Source organism: Neolamprologus multifasciatus, chromosome 22, assembly GCF_963576455.1.
Source record: "Neolamprologus multifasciatus chromosome 22, fNeoMul1.2, whole genome shotgun sequence".
In the NCBI taxonomy this organism is placed as follows: domain Eukaryota; kingdom Metazoa; phylum Chordata; class Actinopteri; order Cichliformes; family Cichlidae; genus Neolamprologus; species Neolamprologus multifasciatus.
This window is the reverse complement of record NC_140459.1, coordinates 11,652,765-11,680,364: the sequence shown is the minus strand read 5'-3', so window position 1 is coordinate 11,680,364 and position 27,600 is coordinate 11,652,765. Positions and strand designations below refer to the sequence as shown.

General features: G+C 39.4%; 1 protein-coding gene across 3 annotated transcripts in view; it reads right to left on the bottom strand.

Annotated features, from left to right (window-relative positions):
- samd12 (sterile alpha motif domain containing 12) overlaps positions 1-27,600 on the bottom strand; it is a 136,926-nt gene that overhangs the window by 37,085 nt on the left and 72,241 nt on the right. Inside the window, exon 5 of one of the 3 annotated variants that reach the window (XR_014871833.1) lies at positions 687-27,584. The exons of the other annotated variants lie outside the window; for them this stretch is intronic. The gene's annotated coding sequence lies outside the window, so the exon portion shown is untranslated. Of the gene's footprint in view, positions 1-686; positions 27,585-27,600 lie in introns of those variants that run through there. 3 annotated transcript variants of the gene reach the window in all.

Sequence of the window (27,600 nt, the reverse complement as noted above, 5' to 3'; positions counted from 1 at the left end):
AAGAAAAAAGACAAAAATGCAACATTCACTTATTAAGGTATTTTTTGCCTGTTAAAAACATTCAACTCAAGACTCATTCCACGCAATTATTAAAAAAAAAATTTATGATACAATATAGGGCAGTATAGGGCTTTGTATCTACCACTCAATTCAGTTCAATTCAATTTTATTGAATTGAATTGCGCCTCAAGGCGCTTTATATTGTAAGGTAGAGCCTACAATAATACATACGGCTCATTATATTGCACTCCGCTGTGACACAATGATCTGTCACGGTCACGTAGCTTTCCGTTGCCTTGGAGGTCCACCCATTTGTAGTAGTTAGAGCAACAGAAGATGCCTGGGACAGTTTAGCCACAACTTAAATCTTTTCCTGCTCATACATGCTTGGAACGATCTTGCCACTAAAGTGGAAGCGCAACGGGATATCATAGCGTGGCTCAAGCACGTTCATCATAGTTTAAACCCCTTGTTTTGCACAACGGAATACGGCCTCCCGTCTGCAGCTAAACACCCCAGTAGCTTCTGTAATAGCTTTAGCCCGGTCGGACTGGGCAGCAAAGGGCTGCTTAAATACCGCAAACTCCTCTGCTCCTCCACTTGGACCGCTAGCGCTGGCCATAACTATCGCTTGACAGACCCACCACGCGCACCATACACATACTTTTTTTCTTCTTTTTCGAATCTTCCAATCACGTGCGTACCGAACCGTGGAGTGGGATCGGTTCGGATTACGGATCAACCGTGATCCGTTGCACCACTACTAAGCACTTTTATTCACTGACTTCTATTTAAGGCGACTGGACATCTGGCACAAGATATTTCTAACAAATCAACTAATGTTATCTGCTTTGCAAGATCAATATATCTAGAATAGGTCACTAATCACCACAGACAACTTTTAAAGATAATTTCCAACTCCATATTTTTATTCCGGAATCTTGCTTTTTGTGATCTACAAAGTTCAAAATTTTTTATTTATGTCCTTTAAGTCAACTTTTTATCTGATTGCCTGCCTCTCCGAACCACATGTGTGTGGGGTTTCTCTGCTCACAGTCAAAGCTGGGTGACTGACATTATATTAGGAAAACCTAATAAGAACAAATTAGCAGCTCTGACTTGGCCTTTTGATAAAGTTGCACATCACCCCAGTCAGCATTAGCTGTGTTTCATTTGCCAGACAAAGAGTCTTAACGTTATCAGAATCAGAATCCTTTATTAATCCCGAAGGAAATTAGGGTTAACGTTAGATTAACTGGTGATTCTGGTTTGGCTATAGGTAGGTGTTTCTCTCTCTGTTTGCCCATGGTGTACCCTACCTCTCGCCCCATAGGAGCTGGGACATCATCCTCATCCTAGATGCTGGTTATTTGGTTAGAAGTGAAAACATACTCTTTGAACATATAATAAGTGTTTTAGCTAAAGGTTCAAACAGCTGGGGCTTATGGAAGATGAAACAAGTTTCCTTAATGGGGAAAAAAGGACAGGAACAATTTCTTTATATTATTAAATTACATGTCTGCTACACTGATCATTAACTGGTGCAGACTTTTTGACAAGACCTCATTTACAAAAGTCCCAGTTTTATACAACTGAGCTGTAAACGCCTGCACTTTTTACCAAACCTTTTATATTCTGATTAGGTAGCTATGCTGTAAGTTAGCACTTCTGATAAAATCTCAGTCTTTGGGCAAGGAGAATTAATTTAGTTAATTAATGTTAATGGAAATTTACCAAAAAAGAAAAGGTTTTTGGTGATAAATCGCATCTGTTATCCCCTCAGACCATCTGTAGTCTGTTATAATGTAAGATGTGCTGTGTTAGAAATGTGTTCCAACAATAAGGAGGGACAGTAGAGTTGCTGAGTATATGACAGAAAGATAAATATAATCTGTGATTTCATGCACATATACTGTATGGTTAGTGTGCCAGTTTTGCACACTGACTTTACTTCATCATTTGAGCAGTTCTTATTGGGAAAAGAACAGTGAAGCAGTTACACAAGCAAAGGCTGAACTTTCTTTAACCTTTCTCCACTTGATTGCTTAGACCATAGAAAAATAAAATGAGGACCATAGTGGACTACGCGGCCTCAAAGAGCCCTCAGGAGGGTTTAAGAAACTTTTAAAATTAAACATTGTCTGCAGACATTCATTAAAATGAGAGCAATGTCAAAAGAACAAGGTAACTGATGTGACTCAAAGACTGAAAAGGTTGTTTTCAGAGTGTCAGGTTGGCTTCAAAGAGACATACATTTAAAAAACGGTTAGTGAGAAGGTTTAAATGAGAAGAAAAAAATATTCTCCTTCCCAAAAATGAAGAATACAAAAAGTATTCCACTTAGAACTATGAACCAACTTCTCAGATAAATGGCACCATAGTTTAAAAATACCGAACATCCACATGGAGCCTTTTATTCCTACTTTCTGTGACTCAGGATGCCACCGGGGAAAGTATCTGCAGGTATTTTCCTCAATGCTTCATCTTCTTCACTCTGTGGTCTGGTGAACCCCTAAGGTGCGCAAAAGTAGTCGTATGTCAGGCAATTTCCCGACAGACTTTACGAAACCACCAGGTATAAATGAACAACATCTTCTGGAACAACATTTAAACTGAGGTTAAACTGAAAACTGAACTTTTCTGTTCTCATAACAAGGAATAATTTGCTTGCATTGTTTCTTTTATTCCTCATCCAATCTTCAAACATTCTTTATTCTATAGGTTTGTGCCTGTAGGTCAGCTGCAAGCTCTGCAGAAGTTCTGCAAAGCAAAGGCTTCGGCCACCTTCTTCACTTGGGAACGTCAGCATATTCTAATTATGTTAGCCCGCTCTGCCTAGTTGCATGGCCTTGCTTTCCAATAAGTCACTGTTAATCCCATATTTTGCTACTTAAATATATATATAAAAAATCTGTCTCTAGCATGCAGCCTGAAAAATAGCAGGGGATCTGCGCTCAATATCTTTGTCCAATAGTATTGTAATTGTGTGGGGCTAAGGTGGCGGGAGCACAGCGCCTTGGTTTGGATATTGCCTGGTTAGATTTCCCTTGAGCCTGATGCAGTGTAAGTAGTCTCTCAAGGTCTCTCTTGCTCACATGTGTCTGTCCCCTCCTCTCTATTTAACTGTCTCTCTGCCTCCGTCTGGCTGTCGCACCCACTGCGCCATGGGAGAGAAAAAAGCATGTCCCACGTCTCTGTCACAAAGCAAAAGGAAGAGAGACAGTAGCACAAAACAAAAAAAGTGTGAAACCACGTGAAGGTACTGATTTGACTTTAGTAATCTGGTTCATGGACAGCTCTGTAACCGGTTTAATCACTCACTTCCCACACCTTGATATCTCCCCTCTTTTTGCCTTTTTGCCACTGGGTTTGTCTTCTTGTCTTGGCCTCTTTACGTTTCTCCCTCTCTGACTCTCTGTTCATTTACACTTGGCAGGAGAGCGAACGGATGGCCCCTAATTCTTCTGCTGCAGCCTGGACGAGCTGGCTGGAGACGCGGGGCCATTTAGAGCAATAGGATTAAGGGGGAAAAAGTTCAAAAGTACAAGAGGGGAATAGGACAGCGAGTGACAGCGAGAGGGAGAAAGCCGAGGAAGGGGATTATGAAAAAGAGATGGAATGCGTGGGAAGTCTGACACATCATCTCGTGTTCTTTCGCAGAAGGTGAAAAATGTTGTGTAAAGATGGGAGAGTGTGACAGACTGGCTTTAAATCCCTGCGCTGCACTGCCTGTGCTGCAAATATGGAGGTGACGAATAAGCCAGCGTTGTTGGCTGCTAGTCAGAATTAAACTATGCAGTTGGAAACTTTCATTTTGACACAGGCCACATATTTGATAAGCCCAACTTTTGATTGGCTAATGCATCTTAATAGCTTTAGAGGTATAAAAGGTTGGGTAATGTTTGTAGTTTGAGAAAGACAATGTATATGTGTGTGTGTGTGTGTGTATAAATGATGACCTCTTGTCGTAAAATGGTTCACTGCGATGAACTTTGAAGCATCTGTCTGACATTTTCCCAGCGTTCCCATGTGATGGCAAACAAGAATGGATAGCATCCAGGGCTGAACATAATAACAGCAGATGACTGCCATTTTTCTCGGTGGCGTGTGAGAGATGTGCGTTTCCGTTGCTCAATTTGTCAAACGATCGCATTCCCATTCTGGTAAAAAATGACTAAAAATAGTTCAGTTCAAGTCATCAATAACATTAAAAACTCAGTGACAAAAAGTGAAAATGAGGAAATATGATTAAAGCCCGACGGCTTCATTAAAACAATCATTCAAGTCTACATCGATCCAGTGGTGCAGATGAATGTACAGAGGAGCATCTGTGTTGTTTAATATGTAAACGTTTGAAATGTAGTTATTAGAAACAACATCATCCGTCAGTTATTGTTTCAGTGTTTGAAATTCAGTCTGATATTACAGAGGATTCTTTTTTTCTTTTTTCTGCTCTTCTCCAGAGCTTTTAACAAGGTGGGAGGAAAGCAAACCACTTTCCTCCACCTCCCACTCTCTTCTCCTACATTACTTTCCTTCCTTTTGAGACAAATAACCAGATAAAAATTTCAGAATAAAGAAAATCTAACAATCTTGATATGAAAACGTATTTTATGTTGAATTATTTTGTGACAATAAATCCGTATAGAATTAGCGATGCTTACAGGATCCGTGAGGCGGGTGGGCAAGACCTTCATCACCTCTCATATTCCAGTGGACCAGCAAATGCGGGTGCAGCTGGCTGGGCAATGATAATATCCCATGTAGCCACAATCATTAGATAAGCAATTGCACTTACACAGCACATTTTAATTTTGAATTACAATAAACCCGCCTGTAAGTCTCACCTTTTAATAACCTGGGAAATTATGAGTGAGAGAATCATAACCAGCTTTTCAGTCCAACACCTTAATTACACCAGCCTTGCTTTTCCATCATCTGTCAGAGACACTACCAGAGGGCACACACACACACACACGCGCACACGCACACACTCACAGACGATGCAAAATGTAATTGTGAGGCACTAGATTGGACTCAGCAGACGTGTTTAAAATGTGTAAGAATAGTATCATGTGGTTGAATGCAGGGTCTCTGTTTATCTGATGTAAATATCATTTAATTTACAGCCAACTGTTAGGAACAGGACATTTATAAGTATAAATTTAACGAGCATCACCACTACAGCCTCAAACCAGCACTGTGGCAACAAATCTTGAAGCACGTTACATTTAGAAACGCATGAAACACAAGATCAGCACGGAGCACAGATAATGTGTTTCCAAGCCTGGGAAAGAAAACATGTATTTTGTTCATGTTTTTCACCAAAATATGACCAAAATAGTTTTTGTGAAAATCTGTGAACAAAAATAAAATGACAGTGTTATTCTGTAGCAGTCGTTTAAGGAGTTTCCACTTGGTAACAATATTAAGTGCACCGCAGCAGGAACTGTTCAAGGCCATTTTAAACCTCACAGGAGGAAGCATATGGATGTCACTTACTTCTTTACAGCTAAATACCCTTTATGCAAATGTGGAGGTTCTTGCATTAATTTTAGAGAAAACAGGATTAGAGCCAGGCACCACTCCCACACTGACAATCTTGAAGGGCCGCTATCAAATGATAGATTCGTTGTTATTATTGTTGTTGTAAATACATGGTTTGCAAAAGAATTTTGGAAATAATATGCAATATGCTTCATTATGGCTGAGGGGTACATAAAACGAGGATTAGCTATGCAATGTAGCCAGTTTTTATTTATTCCGAAAATACAAAACTAAATATAAACTTAGACAAAATGTGAAATTGTTATATCCCTACAGAGAGGAAACCAGGTCAGCAATCTAAGATTAACATTCTTATTCAGAAAAACTGAAAGCCTACTCCTGTGGGTCCACTCCCCCCGCACCCCCCACCCCCCACAAAAAACCCCCAAATGCACAGATAAACAATGCAGTCAACAAAGCAAACAGTGACTCACTCACACCCACATGTCAGTTACCTTCGCGCAGTTCATGTGACGGGGCGGCATCGTTGCTTCAGAGGAACCTTTTACTCTGCAAGGGTTGGCGAGTGTGATGTAGGTGTAAAAACGGATGATGCTGCACCAGTGAAGTTTGTGTCAAACACTTAGCAAACAGAGCATCTTGTGTGCCAGTCAATATGAAACTTGGACAGGTCAAACCGATGTCGGGTTTATGCAATCTCAGCCTGTGCTGCTAATTCCCATAAAAGCTGGATAGAGCATCTCTTCTGGGTACCAGGAAGCAATGTGTGATGTCTAACAGATGGATGAAAGTCACCATGCCCTTCTTTGTGTCCCCCCCCCCATGCAAAAAATTCAAAGTTGCAATGCCCTGTAACTTCTGTCACACTGATAATGCTAAGCCAGTTCTGGTTTCCACAGTACTCTATTTAATAATGATGATGTCCTCCTTCATGTAGTCAACACAAAAAAACAGAATGCCCCCGAAAGATCACATAGCAGTTATGGCCTGAGAAAAGCTGCATATTTTCTACTGCAAAGTGTTTGTTAGAGTTAAATAGACAGTTAGCCGTCAGGGCTGGGGGGCTGGGAGGAGGTGCTGGCCATCAGATTGGGGTCTGGGATGCGGGGCCTCCCTGCTACTGCAGATAAGGAGGTGGTCCGCTTGCCTCCACCCCAGAGAGAAGGGTTACATCTCCTGGGTTTAGGTGCGGCTTGCCCCTCTAGGGGCGGGGGTACCTGGACCTGGGATATAGAGTATGTTTGGGGAGTGCGACTGTCTGTGCAGTGTCTATTTGTGTCTGTCTACACGTTAGGTGAGTGCCGAGTATTTGGTTGTGTATATGGGGTGGGAATGCATGTTTGTGTCCGCGTGCGCCTGTTCGTCTGTGTCTATATGTCAGGTTGGGTCTTAGACTCAACCTCTCTGGGTACATCTCAGGCCCTCCAAAGTACGGAGGCCTATCTCCCCTCACCACACTCCCTCCCGGTGGCTGATGCCCTCAGACGTTGGTGTGTTGGTGGTCCTTGTCATCTGGGGCTGGGCACTCATGTATGTACCGGCTCACTCCTGGTGGCCGATTGGTGGGGCCTGGCGCCTGTGGCCCGGCTGGGCCCCTTCCGGGGGGTGGGATGCCTTCGGGCCTCTGGCCTCTGGGCCTGAAGCTCGGTCCTCTCTGGCACAGCTGGCTGCCGGCGGAGCCCGCGGGCACGCCACTGCAACCCCCTCTGGCCTCTGCTCCGTAGCTGCTGGGTGACCTCTCGTTTGGGGCTCTACTCAGCTCTTCCCAGGAGGGTGGCACGGTTCCCCCCCTTTTGGTGGTCCTCCTCGGGTCCTTGTACTCTGGGGCCTCTGGATATCTGGGGCCTGGATCTGCTCCATACCTGCTTCATACCCTGGGGGACGGGGCTATGGCTCCCCACACTCCCTAGCAGATCGTTACATGGAGAAACCTTTGGAATACAAGCATGCTGATCCACACAGGTGTACACACGAGTGTTCACAGACGCGGACTACACCTTTCTTGGCTGCTGCCTCAAAGCACATTGTGCGCTGTCTATCTTGCGTGCTGCACAATATCGTTTAATATTTAGTATCCACTGTTATCTACTGCTAGCTAGTTTATTGTGATGGTGCTGTTTTTATTATGTTGCTCTTTTTTTGTTTGCTTTCTCTTCTGTTTTTTTTTCTCCATACACGTGATCCAGGTGTTTTGTTTGTTTTTCTTTCTTTCTTCCCCCCTTTCTCACCGTCTCTTCTCCCCTCTGGTTTTCTTTCTCTCCCTCTCTTTCTTTCATTCTTTCTCCCTGTCCTATCCCCCACTCATGTCTGTCCTGTTTGAAGCAACCGAAAATAAAATAAATTCATAATTATAATAAAGGTCAATCAAATGGACCAATATGGCAAGGCCATGATGATCCACTTGGTAAAATAAATCTGCTTGGCATCTTTCTTGGCCTCGAGACAACAATTCTGATGGCTAAAGATCCAAACGGGACACAAACAAAAAAAAAAAAAAAAAAAAAAAAAAAAGAGTTAAATAGACAGTGCTGAAGTTAAAGGAACTTACATGAGAACTACTTTCAAGTTATAATAATTAATAATAGGCAAAGAAAAGCAAAACCAAGAGTTATTATGAATGTTTTCAGCCTCCAGGGTCAAATCAGACTGATGGGGAAAAAAGGAAAGAACGTCTATTCGGCCTAATATATCAACTGATGATTTAATGTGTGCATAATGAAAAATAATATATCCCCCATAAATATCTGCTGGGTAGATTTGGTGTCATGCGCCCCAAGTGTGCAGTGTATCATGATATTGCCGTGCCAGGGCAGTAAATGGCTGGCATAGCAGAGCATGGCCTGCCTCATTCTGCGTCTTATGGTTTCTCCGCGCCCATTTTATAGTGGCAGCACTTACAAGAGTGACGTGCCATAATTCTGCACTTTCTGCAGCCAAACGCTATAACACTGTGTAGAAAAGGTGGAGGTGGAGATGGGGTTGAGCAAAGCACAGAGGGGAGGAAAACTGTATAAAGAATGAGGGAACGGACGCAAAGGGTGTGTATGCGCATGCATGCAGACACGCGTGCTGTACATTTGTTTTACATCCAAACGCCTTTGTTATAAGCTCACTGCCCGAGGCGGAACAAATGACTGTAAATGGAACTATTAGTGAAACACGGAGGGTGAAAGGAGGAATTCAAATTAAAGTGTTGCTCGCTAGCCACTTGCTTTCCTTCAATCTGCATAATTACGGTTAGGACACCAAGCACTTGTGTATGCATGTGTGTGTACATTTGTACATTCAACCAGGCATTAGGGGTCTCAGAGGTTTCCTTTGATTTGCCAAGGTTATGAACACCAAGCATGTTTCCTTTCATTATCATCACAGGAGCTGTTTTAATTACAAAGGAGGGAAAGCTGATGTGGAAGCTATTCTTTCATGTTTAGTGCCTTCATCGTCCAGCTGCGCACAGATTCACAATCAATATAGAACAATGATGATATTTAAGTTAGAAATGACACCTGTGTGTTTGTATCAGCTCAATGAAAAAGAAATCACTACATAAATGCATGAATGTGGATTCAGAGTGCTGTGAAAAAGTATTTGCCCCCTTCCTGATTTCTCTTTTTACTGTTATTATTCAGTTTTTTGTTGGATTTCCTTTATTAAGGGAGAAAAAGCTGTCCAAACCAAGCCCGATGTGAAAAACCATAAATTAACTGTCATTAATCAAAAGTTTTGGAAAGCTGAGTTTAGTTAGTTCATCCCCGAATGCTGCAGAAATGTGGTGAGGTCATTTTAAATAAATAAATTATCACCACTATGTCACAATGTGTCAGAGTAATGGAACAAACTTGAGGTAGGTGGTAAAACAGGAAAACAGGCACATTTTTTTCTATCTGATTTAAATGTTGACTTTCAGCTTTAATTCCAAGGATTTGACAAAAATATTGAAACTGTTTAGAAATTACAGCCATTATTGTACACACTCCCCTTTTTTTTAAAGTTTTAAAACTAATTGGATGGTTGACTGACAAGCAGTTTCATGGCTAGTTGAGGCCCCTTGTTCTTTCATGACAAGCTGGTGTAATAAAACTGTCATCCATATTGATCCTAAGTGTAGAACTTGCATTGGGTAGCTGTTCACTGGAGCTCTAAATGAGGTCCAAAGAGATGAGGCCATCATTAGAGTGAAAAACTAAATAAACTTATCAGAGAAAAAGCAAAAGATTTAACATTCTAAAAAAGAAGGAACGCACTGACCAACTCATCAAAGCTGAAAGTTCACGGATGACACCTAAAGTGAACAATGACATAATCATTAACATGGTTAAGAAAAACAAAACTTCACAACATCTAACGAAGAAGTAAAAAACCCTCCAAAACAGGCAGGTGTATTATTATCATGGTCTAAAATCAGCAGATGTGTAAATACAATTTACAACAAGGTGCAAACCACTCAAGAAGACGGAGGCCAGATTAGATTTAGCCTCTAAAAGAGGCTGCACAGCTCTGGAATAAAATTCTTTGGACAGATGAAACCAAAGTTAACTCGACTGATGGGAGGAGAAAAACATACCGCATCATCGGTCAAACATGGAAGAGGCAATGTTACGGCATGGGCATGTATGGCTGCCAGGGTCTAGCGTTTATTGACGACATGACTGCTGATAGAAGGAACAGTTATTAAGTCTACACAGTTAAAACGCTCAGATTCAGCCAAATGCTGCAAAACGGGTTTAACTGCGCTTCCTAGTGCAAATGGATAATGACCCGAAGCAAACTGCAAAAGTAACCCAACAGTTTCTCAAGGTAAAGACATAGGATACATAGCCAAGATCAACCCAACAAAGCATGCTTTTCAGTTACTGAAGATAGAACTGAAGGCCGAGAGAAGCTGCTGCAACAAAAGTCTGGCAGTCACAGACTATGAAGAATCTTCATCCAAGTATTATGGTTAATACTTATTTTTAAAATGACATTAGTTTGTCAGTTAACTTTGAATGCAGGATTACGTATAGTAATGGGTATAATTCTTAAACCACTGATGCGATACTTGTTGTACAGGTCAATTTTTTATTGTATAAAAGATGAAATATTCTCTTCTCCCTCGCTTCTCTTTCACCTCAAATACGTGGGGCTGATGGCTGGCCCCTCCATGAGTCTGGTTCAGCCAGAGGTCTCATCCAGTTAAAAAGGGAGTTTTTCCTCTTCGAGTTACCTGGGGGATCATCTTATCTCCAAGTCTTCTATCTATGTTTTATGCTTTACCTTATAATACTTGCCTTGAGATGATTATCATTGCCATTTCGTGGTATATGAAAAACTGAATATAAACGTTTGAACCTGTAAATGTATCACAGTTCTGCAGTGAAGCTACCATTTGTCATCTGATTATTTAGCTTAACTCTGACAAACTTTAGCCATGTATTTTCATCTTCGGAGAGTGACACAGATCTCCGAAGATCTACGTGTTTTAATGCAGAATGAGATGCTGACGTAAAGGCAATTTCCACATGAGAGTTTACGGTATACACCAAGCACGGCGTCACAGCTCGAGTTGTGCTGCTGCTTAGCATCAGTAAGAAACAAAAAGGACAGGTACAGCACTCGCAGAGTAAACTTATTATTTACTGTTTCCTAATGCACAGGAATGCAGCCGCAGGTATGAGATGACTGAAACAATAAATCAAGGTGCCAGCCAGCAGTGGGAAATACTAGGTGTCCCTCATTAACTGAAGCAGTAGCAGCGGCTGGCAGACTGGCTGCACTGGGGCCAGGCCATCCTCGGGTCAGTCTGGACGATAATCAAAAACTATGATTGTATCAGCAATGCCCCTGAAGTACAGTGATTGGCAGGAGGCAAAGGAACACCGAACAGTATCAGGCACAAAAATGCGGAAGATTCACTGTCAGAAACACTGAGAAAGACAAAAAAAATACATAAATAGGAAGAAAAAAGGGAATAAAGTAAAGAGAAAACAGCTTTAAGAAATCACAGATCTACAGTGGGGCAGACGATAAAAGATGTGAAACGCTGATGTGCACACAGAAAGTGTGAAGAGAAAAGAGTGAGCGACAAGGAGTTTGGCATTCATAGCTGGTGTATGAAAGAGCGATGGGGGTGAAAGGTTGGGGGGTGGAGGAAGATCAATCATGTGGAATAGCAAAAAGACCTTTCAACAAACTGGCTTTAATCTTCTGACAATGAAACAAACTGGTCTTGATTTGAAACGTCTTCCCGGGGCGCGAGGGCCCCCGCTTCTAATAGCTCCCCTCTGTGAACAAGCTAAATCTTCAGCGGAGGGCAAGTTCAGCCCAGAACTCGTCTCTTGCTGCACGTACATAACACAGCAGAGGCATGGGAAAGCAAGAAGAAAACCCTACCTGTTCCAGAGCTTAGTGGGAACATGACCATTTATAAACAGGGCGCTTAATGCTCAAATTACTCATGTAGCACCTAAAACACCAAAGTGAAATCAACATAGAGGAAAAAAAGATTACATAATGAGAGAGTTCTAAAAAAGCCTCATTTATATTTCATCCCTTAGGCAACCTTTCCTCTAAATATTTATTAAGTAATTAAAATAAAAGTTAAAAGCATCTGAAGCTTTAAGTCCTCTGGTGGTGTTGTGGATAAAAAGCTCACTTACAGTTAGTTCTTTTGAAAATTCTAAGCTTAAACCAATGCCATCTAAAACATATCTGAGGAGTAAAATACTCTGAAAAAGGGAGCCAGCTATCATGGGATCAATTAATGCTTTGCTTTAATGCTAATGGTGCCAGTGGCCACCTTCTACCAATATAATATATACATATGTACCCAGAATTGGGGCTGGGTTTTAGGGGGACAATTACTTATTACACTCAATGACTCCAAATCAATTTATAACTTTTCTATAATGTGTTTTTGTTTTTGGTAATATTCTGTCTTTCATCATTAAAGTGAAATTACCATAAAAATTGAGACTGCCATCTACAATCCAGTTTTTAGATCCCTTCCCAGACGCCTTAATGCCCACTCATATCCTGGACCTTTTGACCTCAGGAAATCACATGATAGGGTGGGGCTAGGTTTCACAATGAGTTCACCTGAAACCATGGCTACACCTGTTTTCACACCTTGGCTTGTGTGATTCAGTAGAGGATTAATAGGGGGTCCATGTCCCTCTTGGGAGACACTCTTATAGGGCTTGAATCTGGGACTGTCCACCATTTGACCTTATAACTGAAGAAGCTTCGAAGATGAAAGGTGAAAGGATTCAAGCAACTTAAAGAAGTCCAGATGCTTTTCTCTCCAAGCCCCTTAGACTACAATGACCTGGATAACTGAGAACCTTCATAGACATGTTCCTTTATAAGTAAGCAAACTTCTAAATTCAGCGAGTGAAATAATTATTATCTCCACTGTACATAAATAAAGTTATCAATAGTTTAGGAGTTTCTTTTCTGTTATAAACCTTAATATTGGACAAATTAAGATGTTTAAATGATGAAATGCTAAAGGACCCTGCAGGCAACTTTCATGCAAATCATGCCACTTAAAAAAATACATGCACAAACTAACATTAGCATCTCTGTGATGAAATAAAGTTTATATTTTATACAGTGGCACACTCACTGTATGAATAAAATCAGATGATGTCCCTTTTAGTTGTTTTGTACTTAGTGTTGCTCATCTGTACCATTTGCTGCAGACCTTATGGGTCTTTAAGGGTCCAAGCAGCAAAGCTATTGTAATGATTATTTTCTTTCCTCGTCTTCTCCTCCCTTATGTTCTCTTTTAGGTCCTTACAGTGTTTGTGAGCATGAAACTTAATCACATTGTCCCAAATTGGAATGTGTGACATCTAACACCCAAACTTATCTTTGGTTAGAATAGAAACACTTTGGCTGTTTTAAAGTTTAAAATCAAACTGTGAAAGACACCCCCAAAAATGAACATATGACATCATCGCCTCAGTTTACGAAAAGGTGTGCAGACAGCCAAGCCTCCCTGATAGCGTGGTTAGTAAACCACCTTCTCTGGAGATACGAATGATGCAAAGACCCAGGGTTTAAACCTTCTCACTAATAATACAGCAGTTTATGCATGTGGTTTACTTTCAAGCGTGCACTAAGATCATCAAATGCTAATAGTTCCAATTCCTGCATTCGGTTGGGATGCTGCTGATTGTTGCCTGTGGCAATTGCTTTCATCATGACCCAAAGTGCAGAAAATGTGCAGTGCACAGGATGGTGCATCTGATGATGTGCTCCGCATTTGGAAGTACAGCTTTCTAGATCTTCCATCAACAGGTAAAATGAAAAAAATATATTTTTAAGTTTCAAAGTTTCCACTGAAACGAGTACACAATTACTTTTAATTACTCTGCCCAGAACAAAAAAAAAAATGACAAGAGGGAAATAGATAGGCTGACATTTTGGCACGCAATCAAGCATGAAAAGACTAATGGTACCAATTAAAAGTGACGTAGGGTGGGCTGATCACTGTTTCTTACTAAAGGGTTTGATTTTAACTTTTTTTACTGTGCGTTTTAAAGTGGATTACTGTCACTTTTGAGGGGAAAAAGAAGAAGATCAAGTGAAGCATGGGTGCAACAGCAGTATGCATAAAATCTGTTCCTACAGAAACATATCAGATCGCATGCATGCTACGAGGCATTTGTACTGTACATTATGCATACTTTGAAAGAAATTGGTACAACACAATGCACATTTTCTGATTGGATTTATATTTCAAAGCATGCAAAAAAAAAGAGACCAAAGTCAAGTCGGGCATATTATAAAAGTTTGCTTATTCTTCCACGTGTCCTCCTCTCATTTTAGTAGTAATAGTTTGATAAATGACTGCCTTCTTTTCAGATAATGTCCAAATGCAAACAAGACCTTTTTAAAATACTTTTTGTCATTTTTGTTGGAATAACAATTTCAACCCAAAGTCATTAACAGCTTGCCATCAATCATATCTGCCCCCAGAGTGAGAGATGTTACAATAACAATGGATGATCAGTTGTGATGCCGTACTCTTGCTAAGTACGCCGTCATAAATCCTTGATACACTAACCAGGATCCTGCACTGGCGTAATATACATCATTTCCTTTTATGTACCTGCTCGTTGCACCCCATTTCCCTCCAAATGTCCTTGGTATCTCGCTTCCTTTTCACTTGACACCATTCTCTCGATCTCCTTTATGCCTGATGATTTTTCTTTGCGTGACTTTCAGTCTCAGCCCCGGCTTTTCTGTCTATAGACGTTTTCATAAATGCACCGCAGCTCTGAACTGTTCTAGACAAAACCTGACAAAGATGTATGTGGGAATGCAAACGTCAAACATAGCTGGAGCAGACATTAAAAACTCTTTAAGGTCCCAGTCACACAGTGACACACTAGAGACCAGACAGCAACCATCTGGCAACCACAGTTTCTGAGGGAAGAAGGTTTACTCCATGACCTGTTGGCGAGCAGTTTCTGGAAGTTACTGCACCAATAAACTCCTTGATTGATGGCGAATACTGATTTTTTTCATAGTGACCAGCTGGATGCTGGCAGATCTCTTAGCTTTCATGATTGAGGTCTAACCTGCCAGTTTCCCAGTACAAACACTGTAGGCTGTTTACAGTAGCTGTGCCCTAATGAGAATATCACAGGTAATAGTGCATTGAATTCACAGCAGAGGAGGGGGTGTCATGTGTTTCCCCCCACCTCTACGATCTACTCAGATACTCAGATGTCAAGCTCAGTATTTCCAGAAATAAGTACGTGTCAGAAGTGAACTTTCTGCTGTTGTGTACAATGAAAAACAAAAGACAACCTCAAAAAATGTCACCTTCTGATTCTCCCATCATCTTCCAGAGTTTGCATGTTAAAATATTTCATGTATGCTTGATGCTCAAACACATGGAAAGCAATGAGATGTAAGGTAGCAAGCTTTCCAACGATTCCAGCAAATACAACACGAGAACCTCCAACTTTAAAATATTTTAAATGAACATATAAAGCTCTAGATGGTCAGACCCCTGCTTATAGAGCAACTGAGACCTTATCATTGCAACTGACTTTTTAGCTTTACCCATCATTTTTCCTTCATTAGTTGGGCTGTTGTTTGCTTCAGTTTGCATGAATTGAAGTGTTGTATGTTAGTATGCATGTCTGACTATATTATTGTATGATTGTGAGTCTGTGTGCTAGAACGTGTACGCTCATCTTGGCTTTTATTTTCAAACTGTGAAGCATTTTGCAAGTCTCTGTGTTTTGAAAAGTGCTATGCAAATAAAGTTGATATGTTCATGCAAATCTCCATATTAGAAACATTTTCAGTATTCCAAATATTTCAGCAGTACTTTGAAAAGTTACTCTACTACCAGTATAAAGTGCTTAAACCAGAGCACAGGTAAATGGAATACACCTAAATAGCCCTTTCCTACCAAGCTGCTGCTAATGGACCCATTAACCCAAACAGCCATTTATGCTACATAATTTTAATTCAAGCATTGTTCTAATGCATTATGCGCTATCCTCTAAGTAGGCTGGAGACTTTCAACACTGCAGATCCATCTTATTAATAAATTATCACAATTAAAGTACCATGGCACAGAAATACATTAACACATTGTGGTGTCTGTTCTTATAAGGCATTAACCAATGGGCTTAACGCCACACTACCTCAAAGCTGCATAATGGTTGCCTTGACAAACAGTGGGCAAAACAGCTTCTTGAGTGCCATTTTCCTCTTCTCCATTACACATACGCACAGTAAGTCTGGAGCCAGTACTTGGGCATGTTTATGGGTAATGGCTAGTCTCAGAGTAAAGTACGTGTCCTATAGCTATTGATCCAGGTTACTAAGATTGTGAGCAAATGCTGGGAAGCTGAAGGCGTGTGCTCAGGAGTCTGGTCTGTCCACGCTGTCTGGGCTCCTGGATGTCCGGAGGTGGTCAGTGAGGCTGGAGGCAGCTGCAGACTAAGTGGAACCAGCCAATGCTGCCAGGCGACCAGTACAATGACTTCCTAATGGCTTCTCATTTTGCTTTAAACTAATGACTGCGGCTGTGCACAGTGAAACCTTACCCGCTACTTCTGGTTTAAAAAGGCATATAAAAGCAAACTATTGAGTGCTTGGGATTCATCATCTGTGGAGGTCATTTTATATAGAGTTCAGGTTGTGATTTCCCACCATCGTACAGTTTACAGAGTACTTCTGCAAGATGCACCAACTTCATTAAGTTTGCGTAACTGCTGGCATCCAGACTCTGACAGCATTTGGCTTTTGTGGTGCAAGGCCACATCTATACAAATGATGTAATGATGGATTAACTCTGTAAATTTTCCCTCACAGCAGTCACGTTACGGGGCAAAAACTACCATAATGCTTTCAAGCCTTACTGGACGTTCGGCAGCCCAGGACTCTCTGGAGACTCTGTCAAAAGTGCAGATCATATCATATGATGTCAGTGGACCTGTCAAAGCAATCTGTTTCCCTCTGCCATGGGTCAGATGGCAGGACACTGAGACACAGACAAGTGCACACACCACATTTGACAAGTGCTGATGCTATTCCTCAGGCTATTCCACCTTTTCCACCCGTTCTCTGTCTTCCTTTGGTTCTGGGTACATCTTTCTTTATTATCTCGCTTTATTCATTTTCATTTTCTCTTGGTTTCATCTGTTTCCTCACATAATTTGGAATTCCAGCAGTACCCTCTTTCCTTTAGCTTCATTAAGAGATCTGCACATGTTGTTCATACTCGGCTGCGTCCTGCTCTGGTGTCCTTGTGAGCCGGAGTTGGAGGTAAGAGCGGGTTGGTGCATTTATGCATCTCTTGCTTCTCTGAGAGTAAAACTAGATGAAATGTGTTTTGCCTAACCTTGATTGTGCTCAGCTATCTGTGCTTTTTTCCTCACCCCCCCCCCCCAAAAAAAAGGAAGAAGAAAATGGCCAACTAGCAGTCCAGTTTGAAGCGCTTCGAGGGAGGTGAAAAGGGAAAGTATGTAATTGGGGCCCTGAAAAGGAAGATTTCACTGCATGCCACAGAGAATTATAGCTTGAGGTTATAAGAAATACTATGAGGAAAATAGGCTGCACTGGTTCTCTTTTTATTTATTTTTTTCTTTCTTCTTCTTTGCTTTTTCCTATCAAAATACAACTGGGCACTACTTGCTTGATTACACAACAGCCCGGTTGCTTTCCTAACAGGGGAGGCATTTACTCTCTGAGGTGTATTGCCATACAGTGGATGTCTGCCGCTGGGCTTTGTATCCCTGAGACCAATGGCATTAATGGCCAAGGTTAGGTTGCTGTCTGAATGGTGAAACCATTTGCTTCTAACTGACATTTCCCTTGTATGAGCTCAAAATGGCTTTTAATGTGGAGTCACCCAAGGCATCAAATTAATATTCAGAGAAGAGTAAAAATGAGTCTGCGAGACTTTATTAAGAGCGATATTGCCACACGCTCCATATATCTATATGAAAAAGGAAAAAACATGGCTCACTTTGTCAGACATAGGTATTCACTTTGTCTGCACTTTAATCACATCTTTCAGGCACCGCACCATAGATGGAGTCTCTGAGGGAGGAATCTGGGTGACAGGAAATTAAGGAAAATAATTAATTTGACCTTCGCTTGTGGCAGGAAAAAGAAAGGGAGAAAAGGCAAGCAAGCAAGAGAGAAAGCAAGATAGATAGATAGAAAGCAAGAAGAAAGAAAGAAATGGCATCAAGGGAGGTTTAAGGAGGAAGTGCCTCCACAGAGGGCAGAAGCCTGAGGAGAGAACTTGTATAATGAGAGCTCTCAGCTCTCCACACACTCTTGCAAGACATCTGATTTGCTAAAAAGCCCAAAGGAAGGACAGTAGTCACCCCGAGCTCCTTAACTCTTAAGAGTGAGTGGTTTCAATAAAGGCTTTGGAGCAAGGATATTTTGTTCACTTATGATGGCCAACGGGACACACAGATAACCTACGCTGCTGGCCATCCTTCACCAAAAGCCCTGGATGTGCTGAATTTGGCAGATCAAGGTCGCAGAATAAAGACGTTTTGTTCAGTTTTTAATTAAAAATGTTTACATTTGTACACAGTTTCACCTAAGAAAATGTGCAAAACATCCAGAGTTAAATGCAGCAGACTTTGAAAAATGCAAGTATCATAAAAAGATGGACACTCCTCTGTGACTTTAAGAGTTAAAAGCATAAATGTCAGTTACTGTTTTTCGATGAAAATCTTGTTTTTGGCCCATGTACTTGGAAGAAAAGTTAAAAACTTTTCAAGCTATTTTTATTTAGTTCTATTCGAACATAACTGGCAACAAAAATATGTCCAAACGTTTGTAACTGCACTTTTAGAGTTGTTTGTAACTGCATGGTGATGATACAAAGCCTAGACTTCATGTACAAGTAATTCCTGACTTCATTCTACTTGACAGTTTTTGCTGCTCTAATATTGTTATTTTTTTATCGTTAACTCAGTTTCCCTGGGTCTTTCCCCGTGTGTTATGAATAAATCTTCTTTTTTTTTGGTATTGGTACGGGTTTTATTTTGTTGTATTTATCCGCGACACCTTAAAGGCCGGTCCGTGTCGGACATAAACTGCTCCGTGGTGCAAAAAAGGCTGGGGACCGCTGGTTTAATGTGGTCATCTTAGGCAGATGTCTTGCAAGCGTGTGTGGAGTTCTTTCCTCTGTACTTAAGCCGAAATTTTATATATTTGTACTTTTCTTGAGTATTTATTTTTCGGACAACTTTTTACTTTTACTCCCTACATTTTTAAACAAATATAAGTACTTTCTACTCCTTACATTTTGAAAACGGACTCGTTATTTTTGGTTCATTTAACGGTCAAGAGGAGGAAGGGTGAAGGAAGTGACTGCTAATTTAAAATTAAATGTTTCTATCAGCTCAACAAACAGCAAGCACACACATGCTGTTGCCAGCTAAAGGTTAAGCTGTCCGGTTAAGCAGTGTCAATGCTGGGGGAATAAATCATCATTTTTGTGTTCTCGTGTACTAATATCATTTTATTATATTAATACAGCAAAATCTTCAGCTACCTTTGTACAAAAACAGTTAGTAGAATTGTCCTTCAAGGAATTCCTTTTTACTTTGAGTACATTTCTGAGTTTGTACTTTTTCACTTTTACTTGAGTAAAAAAGTTGCTTCAGTACTTTAGGTTTTTTTAAACTCAGGCATCTGTACTTCTACTTTAGTAAAGAAAGTCTGTACTTTTTACTATCTCTGATCTTAGGCTCACAGCACTGGAATTGAGCACAGCAGCCACAACCACCTTCCGAAATCATTGTAAATGAGGGCAAGAGGACAGGGAGCTATAAAGGACAGTATAAGGTAAAGAAGGATTATTTTGAACTGTGACTCACATAGAGAGTCAAGAAAAACGAATGGACCTGGAAATTATCAGACAGGTCCAGGAGTACAGCTTTGAAGCAAAAAATCTAAAAGATCTCTTAATCTTGTACATGATCACAGTGTCTTACCACTTCTGAGCCAACCTCACAGTGTTCCCACTTTGTGGTTGTAAGCATTAATGTTATTGATTTGACTGCTTGTTATCCCACAATCACTGGACTGTAAAATTATGCAGTAATTTACTAGAGGGGGGATATGTGAAATTTGTTTTATTTATGGTTAGTAAAGTGGCTCTAGTTACTTGGAATCTTCATTTCGGCACAGTGTGCATGTCGAACAAGTTAAAAAAACATGGAAAAAAAGCCGGAGAGGGGTATCCTGTTACTGAAGAGATTTCCTCTATAAACCCATGAAGCAGGGGGAGATCATTCATTAAGGGGCCTGAAGCAAAGGAAACATAGGTCTACTAAATCCCAACAGAAAAACTTTCTTCATTTACTGCCCCCGGGCCATAGTACTTTACAAAAGCTGTCAGACTGGGAAAGGAATAAGAAATTCAGGCCACAGTTTCAGAGATTTAAGCAAAGAAAGAGACAGTAGCTCTTGTTATCTGGAAGGAATCACAAACGGCACTAACATTAAGGGATGTCTATGATTTATTTGTTTACTTACTTTTGAATGTTCGCGTGCATATATTATGTCACTGATAAAGTATGGGAGCTGAAACTACATTTAACATCTTTTTAAAAAGTGTTTTATGAACTGTCGATTCAAGCAAACAAACGTGTCAACAACCAAAGAACAAATGTCACAAATCCAGTGGACAATGACAGGCACAAGTGCACAAAGTGAAAGAAAGTGAAACTGTCAAGCAGCTATGTCTAATTTCTTCAAAGGTGTCCTCATCTTCTCTTTTAAATGAGTCTCTGTTACAGTAAATGAAGCATAAGCAGTGAGCCTGTGTCTACATTCACAGATTAGCACTATGTACTCAGAAAACCACTTTCGTAGAGCTCTGTCAGCTGTGTAATTCAAGTTTCTTTTAAGAGTGATGATTTCACAAGCCAGTAATAGCATATTTACTGGCATAGGGCTGTTATTGAAAACTCTGAAATGGTTATAAGCATGAAATTGAATACAGAAGAAGAGTAAAATGAGATTTTTTTTAAGAGGAGAAAGACGATGGCTTAACAGCTTCCAATCTTTGTATTTGGAGTTAATTCGTGGAGATTCAGTGCACTCACTAGAGGGTTTTACACCCAACTATCTGAATGGCTAAATGGCATTATAAAGAAAACAACCTAATTAATCATAACAATCTCATTCCCTCTTCCATTGTCTCAGAGTTTGACTTTTTAAGGTGTCAGAAGAGTTAATGTGAAGCCATAACTCACTTTAATTTGCTAGAGAAGGGCAGGCATTTTTGTTTTTCATCCAGTCCTTCTCACTTTGCCTCAAACATGGACAGATCTTTTGATTCTTATCAAGGATTTATACCTTAGATGAAGACATTTATGTTAACATGAATAGATGGGAGTTGTTCGGCTGTTTTTGTGTCGATCCAACACGAACATTTAATAAACCCTCAAATAAAATGTGACACTTAAAAGGAAAAGCAATCTCTGTTAACACAAAAACATATCTGCCCTCTCGGTTGGTAAATCTGGTGCACTGATAAGTGCTTGGTGCTGGACTAGAAACAACTCTGATTACAAACAGTCCTGCAAAGTCAAATCATTTATTCAGTAGATCTTTCTCAGAAGAACAAATTTGGCTACAAAGTCTCACCAGAAGGACACAATGCAAGAAATGCAACAGAAATGTATCAAACATGGTAGAGCCAATGCTATGCAATGGGATTGTTTCCCTGCTAGTGTTTATTGATGCGACTACAATTCATCCCACTGCTTTCATGAGATATGAGTTACTTTTGAGCTGCTGAAAATGGGGAACAAGCTGACTCTCTCAGAAGTGGCTTGAATTCCACAAATCCACAAAGTTCTACAGAAAACATCCAAGAAATTGCACCTCAAAGTTTTCATGACTACAACATCTGAAAAATCCCTTTTAAAAAATCATCCATGGAAACAGTTGGTAAACCACAAGAAGATGAGTGGCATCAAGTCATCATCAACTTTTTGGCAAAATGGTGTACAAACTGATACGTTGAATATTGAACTCTGTGGTAGACAGATAGCGTAAACTGGGGACAACTAAACAGAAAGAACACAATCGAGGCCAGAGCAATTTATAATTATAATTCAGAGTAAATTCATTTATGCTCACTAGTTCTCAGGTAGTAATGTTTTGTTTTTATGAAACCATGAAAGATGAATGTTACCAAATTATTTTTTAACTTAAGCATATCTAGATTTAAGGTGATTTTCATTCATGTATTACAAAAACTCCCACAGTTACTATATAGTTTTTTTTCTTGCTGCTGTTACACCCAAATTTCCCCTTGTGGGACAAAGGATTATTCTATTCTATTCTATTTTACATGTTTTTAGGCTCTGAACATAATTTGCTGTTAAGCACACAGCACTGACAAAGCAAGTAAAATTACTTTCTTAAAGGTGGCAGTATTATCACATATTTACTTCATTTATAATTTAATGTGAATTGTTATTTACAGTTTATGCCTTAATTAATTTAAGATTAAATTGTTATTACATAACCAAAAAGGGACGAAAACCACATGAAGGCCTTTATGTATTTATCTGCAGTTCATATAACCTTTTGTTAACTGTCAGAAATTATAAATCTGGTCATGGAAGCATATTTATACAGCATAGTTATACATTAAATGTGTGTGACAATATGAATCATGAAATTAATTTCAGTGAATATTTGCAGGAAAAATATAACCAGAAATATAAATATAAAACTTCAAAATTACTATTAAATGCATTCAGCATGACAGTTTTTCTGGGTGTCTTGTTCATACTATTCTGGTGTATCTGGCATCAGTTATTTTGCTTCTGAGGGGGGCAGCTCATATAAATATGAGACAATCAGTGAAAATTTCTCCCCAAGTTACTAATTTGTGTATATTTTATACTAAGGAAAGATGTCATTACCACATATTACCATTATCAGAGTAAACCTACAATAAAAATGTTCTATATACTTTTTTTCCCTTCTGTTTAGGGGAGCAGCTGTTTCACAAGCATCACAAAAGCACTGCCAGGTCTATCACGACAAAGATAGTGTGTGGGAACAATGAAGCCAACACTACTTTCTCTGGTTTTCATGCCAGCCCCACTGAGGCTCACTGTGGGCAAACAAAAACACGTGAAGCCATTTCAAAATGTTTCTACTGGCCACGAATTTCAGTAGACATCGATAACTGGGTGGGTACTCCAAATATTAGAACTGTTATTTTTTTTTTAAAACGAGGCTAAAAGTCATTTGTCATTTGTTAGTCACTTTCTAATCAACAAAGGTGTTCATTTAATAATTTGAAATTCCCCTGCCACAATAATTGCTCAGGTTTCCCAGTGCACAGTTTGTCAGGCAAATGCTACTACAATAAAAAACAAACAAACTGTAGAGTACACTCCAATAAAGGCTAGTCAAAGGTTAGAACCTGCAGGCAGCAAATCATAAGAAGTCACCTGGATGCTTGACCAAACATTTTTCTACTAACCATATGCAGATGAACAGTATGGGACAGCTGTACCTGGATGTTCGAGCACTGTCTTTAATTTTTATATGATGAATTTACTTAATATGTCTTTCTTGTCACAGTTCTGGATTTTGAGTTCTTAGGTTTTTGGTTTTTTTTTTGAATGATCGTTTTGTTACTTTTGTGCCTCGTTGATTATTATTTAGAATTCAATGTTTCTGTTTATTCGTGTTTAAGGATTTGTTCTTCGGTTGTGTCTCATGTTCAGTATAGTTCAAGTTCCATGTGTTATATTCTGTCTGTCTCTCAGTGTCGAGTCTGCGTCTTTGTGTAGTGTTTTCTTGTTTCCTGTGTGTTCAGTTTTACCTCCCTTGTCTCGTTAATCCCTCCCAGCTGTGTCCCCCACCTGTGTGTAATCTCCCAGTGTTTCTCTGAGTGTATTTAAGTCGTGTCTTCTGTTGTTGTAGTCGCTGGTCCGTCTGTGTATCCATCGTATTTCAGCCGTGTGTTCTCCCTGCTGTCCGTCATCACTTACCTTCTTCATGTTCGTGTCCTGGTTCGTGTTTTGTAGTTTAGTTGTTCCCAGTTCAGATAGTCTGCAGTCCAGTTTGCCGTTTTTCTATTTTGTACTTTACTTTCAATAAACCACCTTCACACCTTTACAAGTGCCTGCGTTCGGATCCTACTTCATTATCTCCACACGGCTCACTTCACTCGCCATGACATTTCTATTTATGGTTTTCCAGTCATTTGAACTGGATGGAAGGGATCTTACTGGAAAGCTAACAAAAACCAAAACTGGAAATCAGTATGTTTGCGTGTTCATCGACTATATCACAAAATGACCACAGGTGTATCTGCTAAAGTCCAAATCAGCCATAGAAGTGACAAACTGCCTGATTAAATTTCAATTAAACCTTAATCAGGATTTTTTACTTAAGTATTTTTATTCATTTCTTTATGCCTAAAGATGAATACAAAAACTTGAGAAAAAAATCCTGATTAAGGTTGTCATAATTCATGCATGAAAGGGTTAAAGTATTTTAAGTATCTTAATTTCACCAACATGTTTCATCTGACAGAAGTTAATATTAACGTTTGGGGGTGGTCCAGCTCGAGTCTTGACTTGATCCTGATACAGAATCTGTGAAGGCAGCTGAAGATTTGGGTGATAATAAAAAGGTATTGAACTTAAAGGTCTTTGAGCTAAAACATGAATCCTCAAATTACTGGGGAAGGTGACCAGTAGTTATAGGAAGGGCTTAATCATTGTAATCCCATTTTTTCTATTGATTATTGATGAAATAAATAATTTTTATTATATTTTGAAAGATGGCTATGTCATCTCCTGTCCAAACAAAGTTTTTGATTTAATGAATATAATTTTTGAATAGAACTGTATATTGTTTTTCAGGTTACAGTTCAAACAGAACCATCCTCCTGGTATTGATAACTCTGTGTGTGACATTTGTGTGACTGGTATATGTTTTAACTCTTACTGTAATGCATTTCTATTTGCACCATGCTTGAAATTTTATTTTTGTAAAGGGACTAAAACCAGTGCGTTTTATATATTATTGCAGCTCAGCAAAACGGTGAAATGTTGAATATATATTAGAAAAAAAAAAAATCAGTGTTTGCCCCATCATCTGCAAACAAACGCTGTCAGAGACTTCTTTAAAATTGTCGACCACCCTGGAACATGGGTTGACTATATTGATGCTTTGGGGTTCGAACAAAAAAAAAGAAAAAGAAAAAAAAAAGCAGATGACCACCAAGTACTTACTTTGGCAGGGAGGCTCGTTAACCATCCAAATTTCCTGAACAGTATATGGTTCTTATTTTTATCTTTCTGTCTGTGACAAACTACTCGACAATCAAACACGATGCATCTCAATAAGAATTCAAGCTTCCCGCAGAACTACTTCAGTGCGTGCTATAGAACCACCATAACAACACCAACACAATGAATGTTTTGATGAATAGAAAAGTTGTCTCCTTGTACATTAAATACAATCAGAGACACTGATGTTAGTTTCTATATTCTTTTATCTCAAATATGTATTGTTATATCCAAATTAGAGATTTCTGATTGAAGACAAAAATGCATGGAAAATATGTCACAGAATATTGCAAAACCTAAACAGCTGTTGCACAGGAAAAGACAAAAATCTGAATAAAAAGGACGACAACTAATGTTGCCTTCAAAGTCAGTGACAAGGTTTAAAGAGCCAACATAAGCACCCAGCAGAGGAAAGGAGGAAAGCAGGAAGCAAATTATTTAGGACCATATGTTATAACGGCTATCCAGGACAAAAGCGCAGACCTTCAGGTTTGCACTGGGGTTATAATTTCAAAAGTAAACATCGACCATCTGAAGCTAAGTAAAGAACCCACACCAAGAGTGCCACAAACATCTGGGGACTATCATCTTCGACCATGTCACCTCAACCTGAAGACCCATTACCAGCCACAGCCGGCCCACATTTAGTTCCTACACCACAACCACCATTACCTGATGCTGCTCACAATGTGCAAGCAACACCTGGCACATCAAAAGCTCAAAGATAGCTGCTGCAGAAAAAAAACATCAGAAGATCATGAAGTTCATCGTAATTTAAGATCTTAGGGTTCAAGCAGGCGTGGTCAGTGATTATTGGCAAGAAAGACAAGAATGATGAAAATGTGGATTAATCACAATCACAACAATATTATCATCACAATATTCCACAATATCGTAAATCTATATTTTAATAGTGTTGTGCACCTTTTCTGAAATACACACTCTCTATAAATTTTAGCTACAGTGTAAACCTTTGGTGTGACCACTTTTAGTACTCGGCACAGTCTGACCTCCTAAAGAGGCTTTCTTGTAATTAATTTAAGTATTACACATGATTATCTTTTACTGTTCATTTACTGGATACATTGTTTATCTAATGTGAAGGACGCACTGTACACTATGCTGAGAAATGCTAAATTTCATATGAATCAGAATTACTATAGAAATACTATCTGTCTGCCAATTTATATAAAATACATTGGCTAATTATTTTGTGTACAGGTTATAAGGTAGTTATTAACATGCCACATTGGATCAAGCCAATGGAGTATGATGTCATTGTGGGAATAGTGAACGAACATCATCACTAGACCTTAGTGGTAAATAACAAATTTATTTTAAATATTCATTTAAATCATTTAACCAAGACAAATGCTTGTTATGTGGATACACGGATTTTTAAGGGAAACATTTCTTTATCATTTGTTCTTCTTCACTAAACTTTATTTGAGGTCATACAGCCACAAAAAAACAAGTCTCTGTAACTGGATCCATTAGAAGAGACAAAACAGGACATTTAGAGATGTCTAGAAACAACAAGGCAAGGACAACTTCCCAAATGTTATTCTGTTATCCCTTCTTATATGAATACTTAAAAAATATATTTATGGTATTAATTGTATTATTTTGTTAATATGAAACAATGTGTATAATTCTAAAATTGGCACCACAAAAGTTTCATTTTTGTATAGTTAAAAAAAAATTTTTTATTGGTATGGGTATTCATTATAGCTTTTAAAATACCTGTCCCTGTTTTTCTTTGTGTTTATTTCTACCTTCATGTCTGTGTCTGATGGTTCTTTCACAAAAGACAATACGGCAGAATCTACACCGTTGTTGAGGTGCAGCAGTAATGCATCACACCATTTGAACTTACCATGTTACACCAGTGTGTTTTGCTTTTAGCTCCCTCTCCTTGCTCCTGAAGTGTAATATGTAAGATATTGACGTCTACATCACAGATGAGGGCTCGATGTGAGAACCACAAAATTGCTCAGTGACAAACTACTAATAACAACAGTGCTTTAGATGTTTAAAATGGAACTAAATTTGATAATTCACACAGATATCGAGGAGAACTTTTGTAGATTTTAATGGATTGATTTTGATACATCTGAGTTGACACTGGTACCATACAAAGATTAAATGACCTAATCTATTAATTAGAGAGAGAGAGAGATAAACCTTTATTAGTTCCACACGTTTGGTCAATTACAATTAGTTTTCAGGGCATTTGTGTGAAGAAAGGCTTGCAACCTCTCCAGGTGGACTT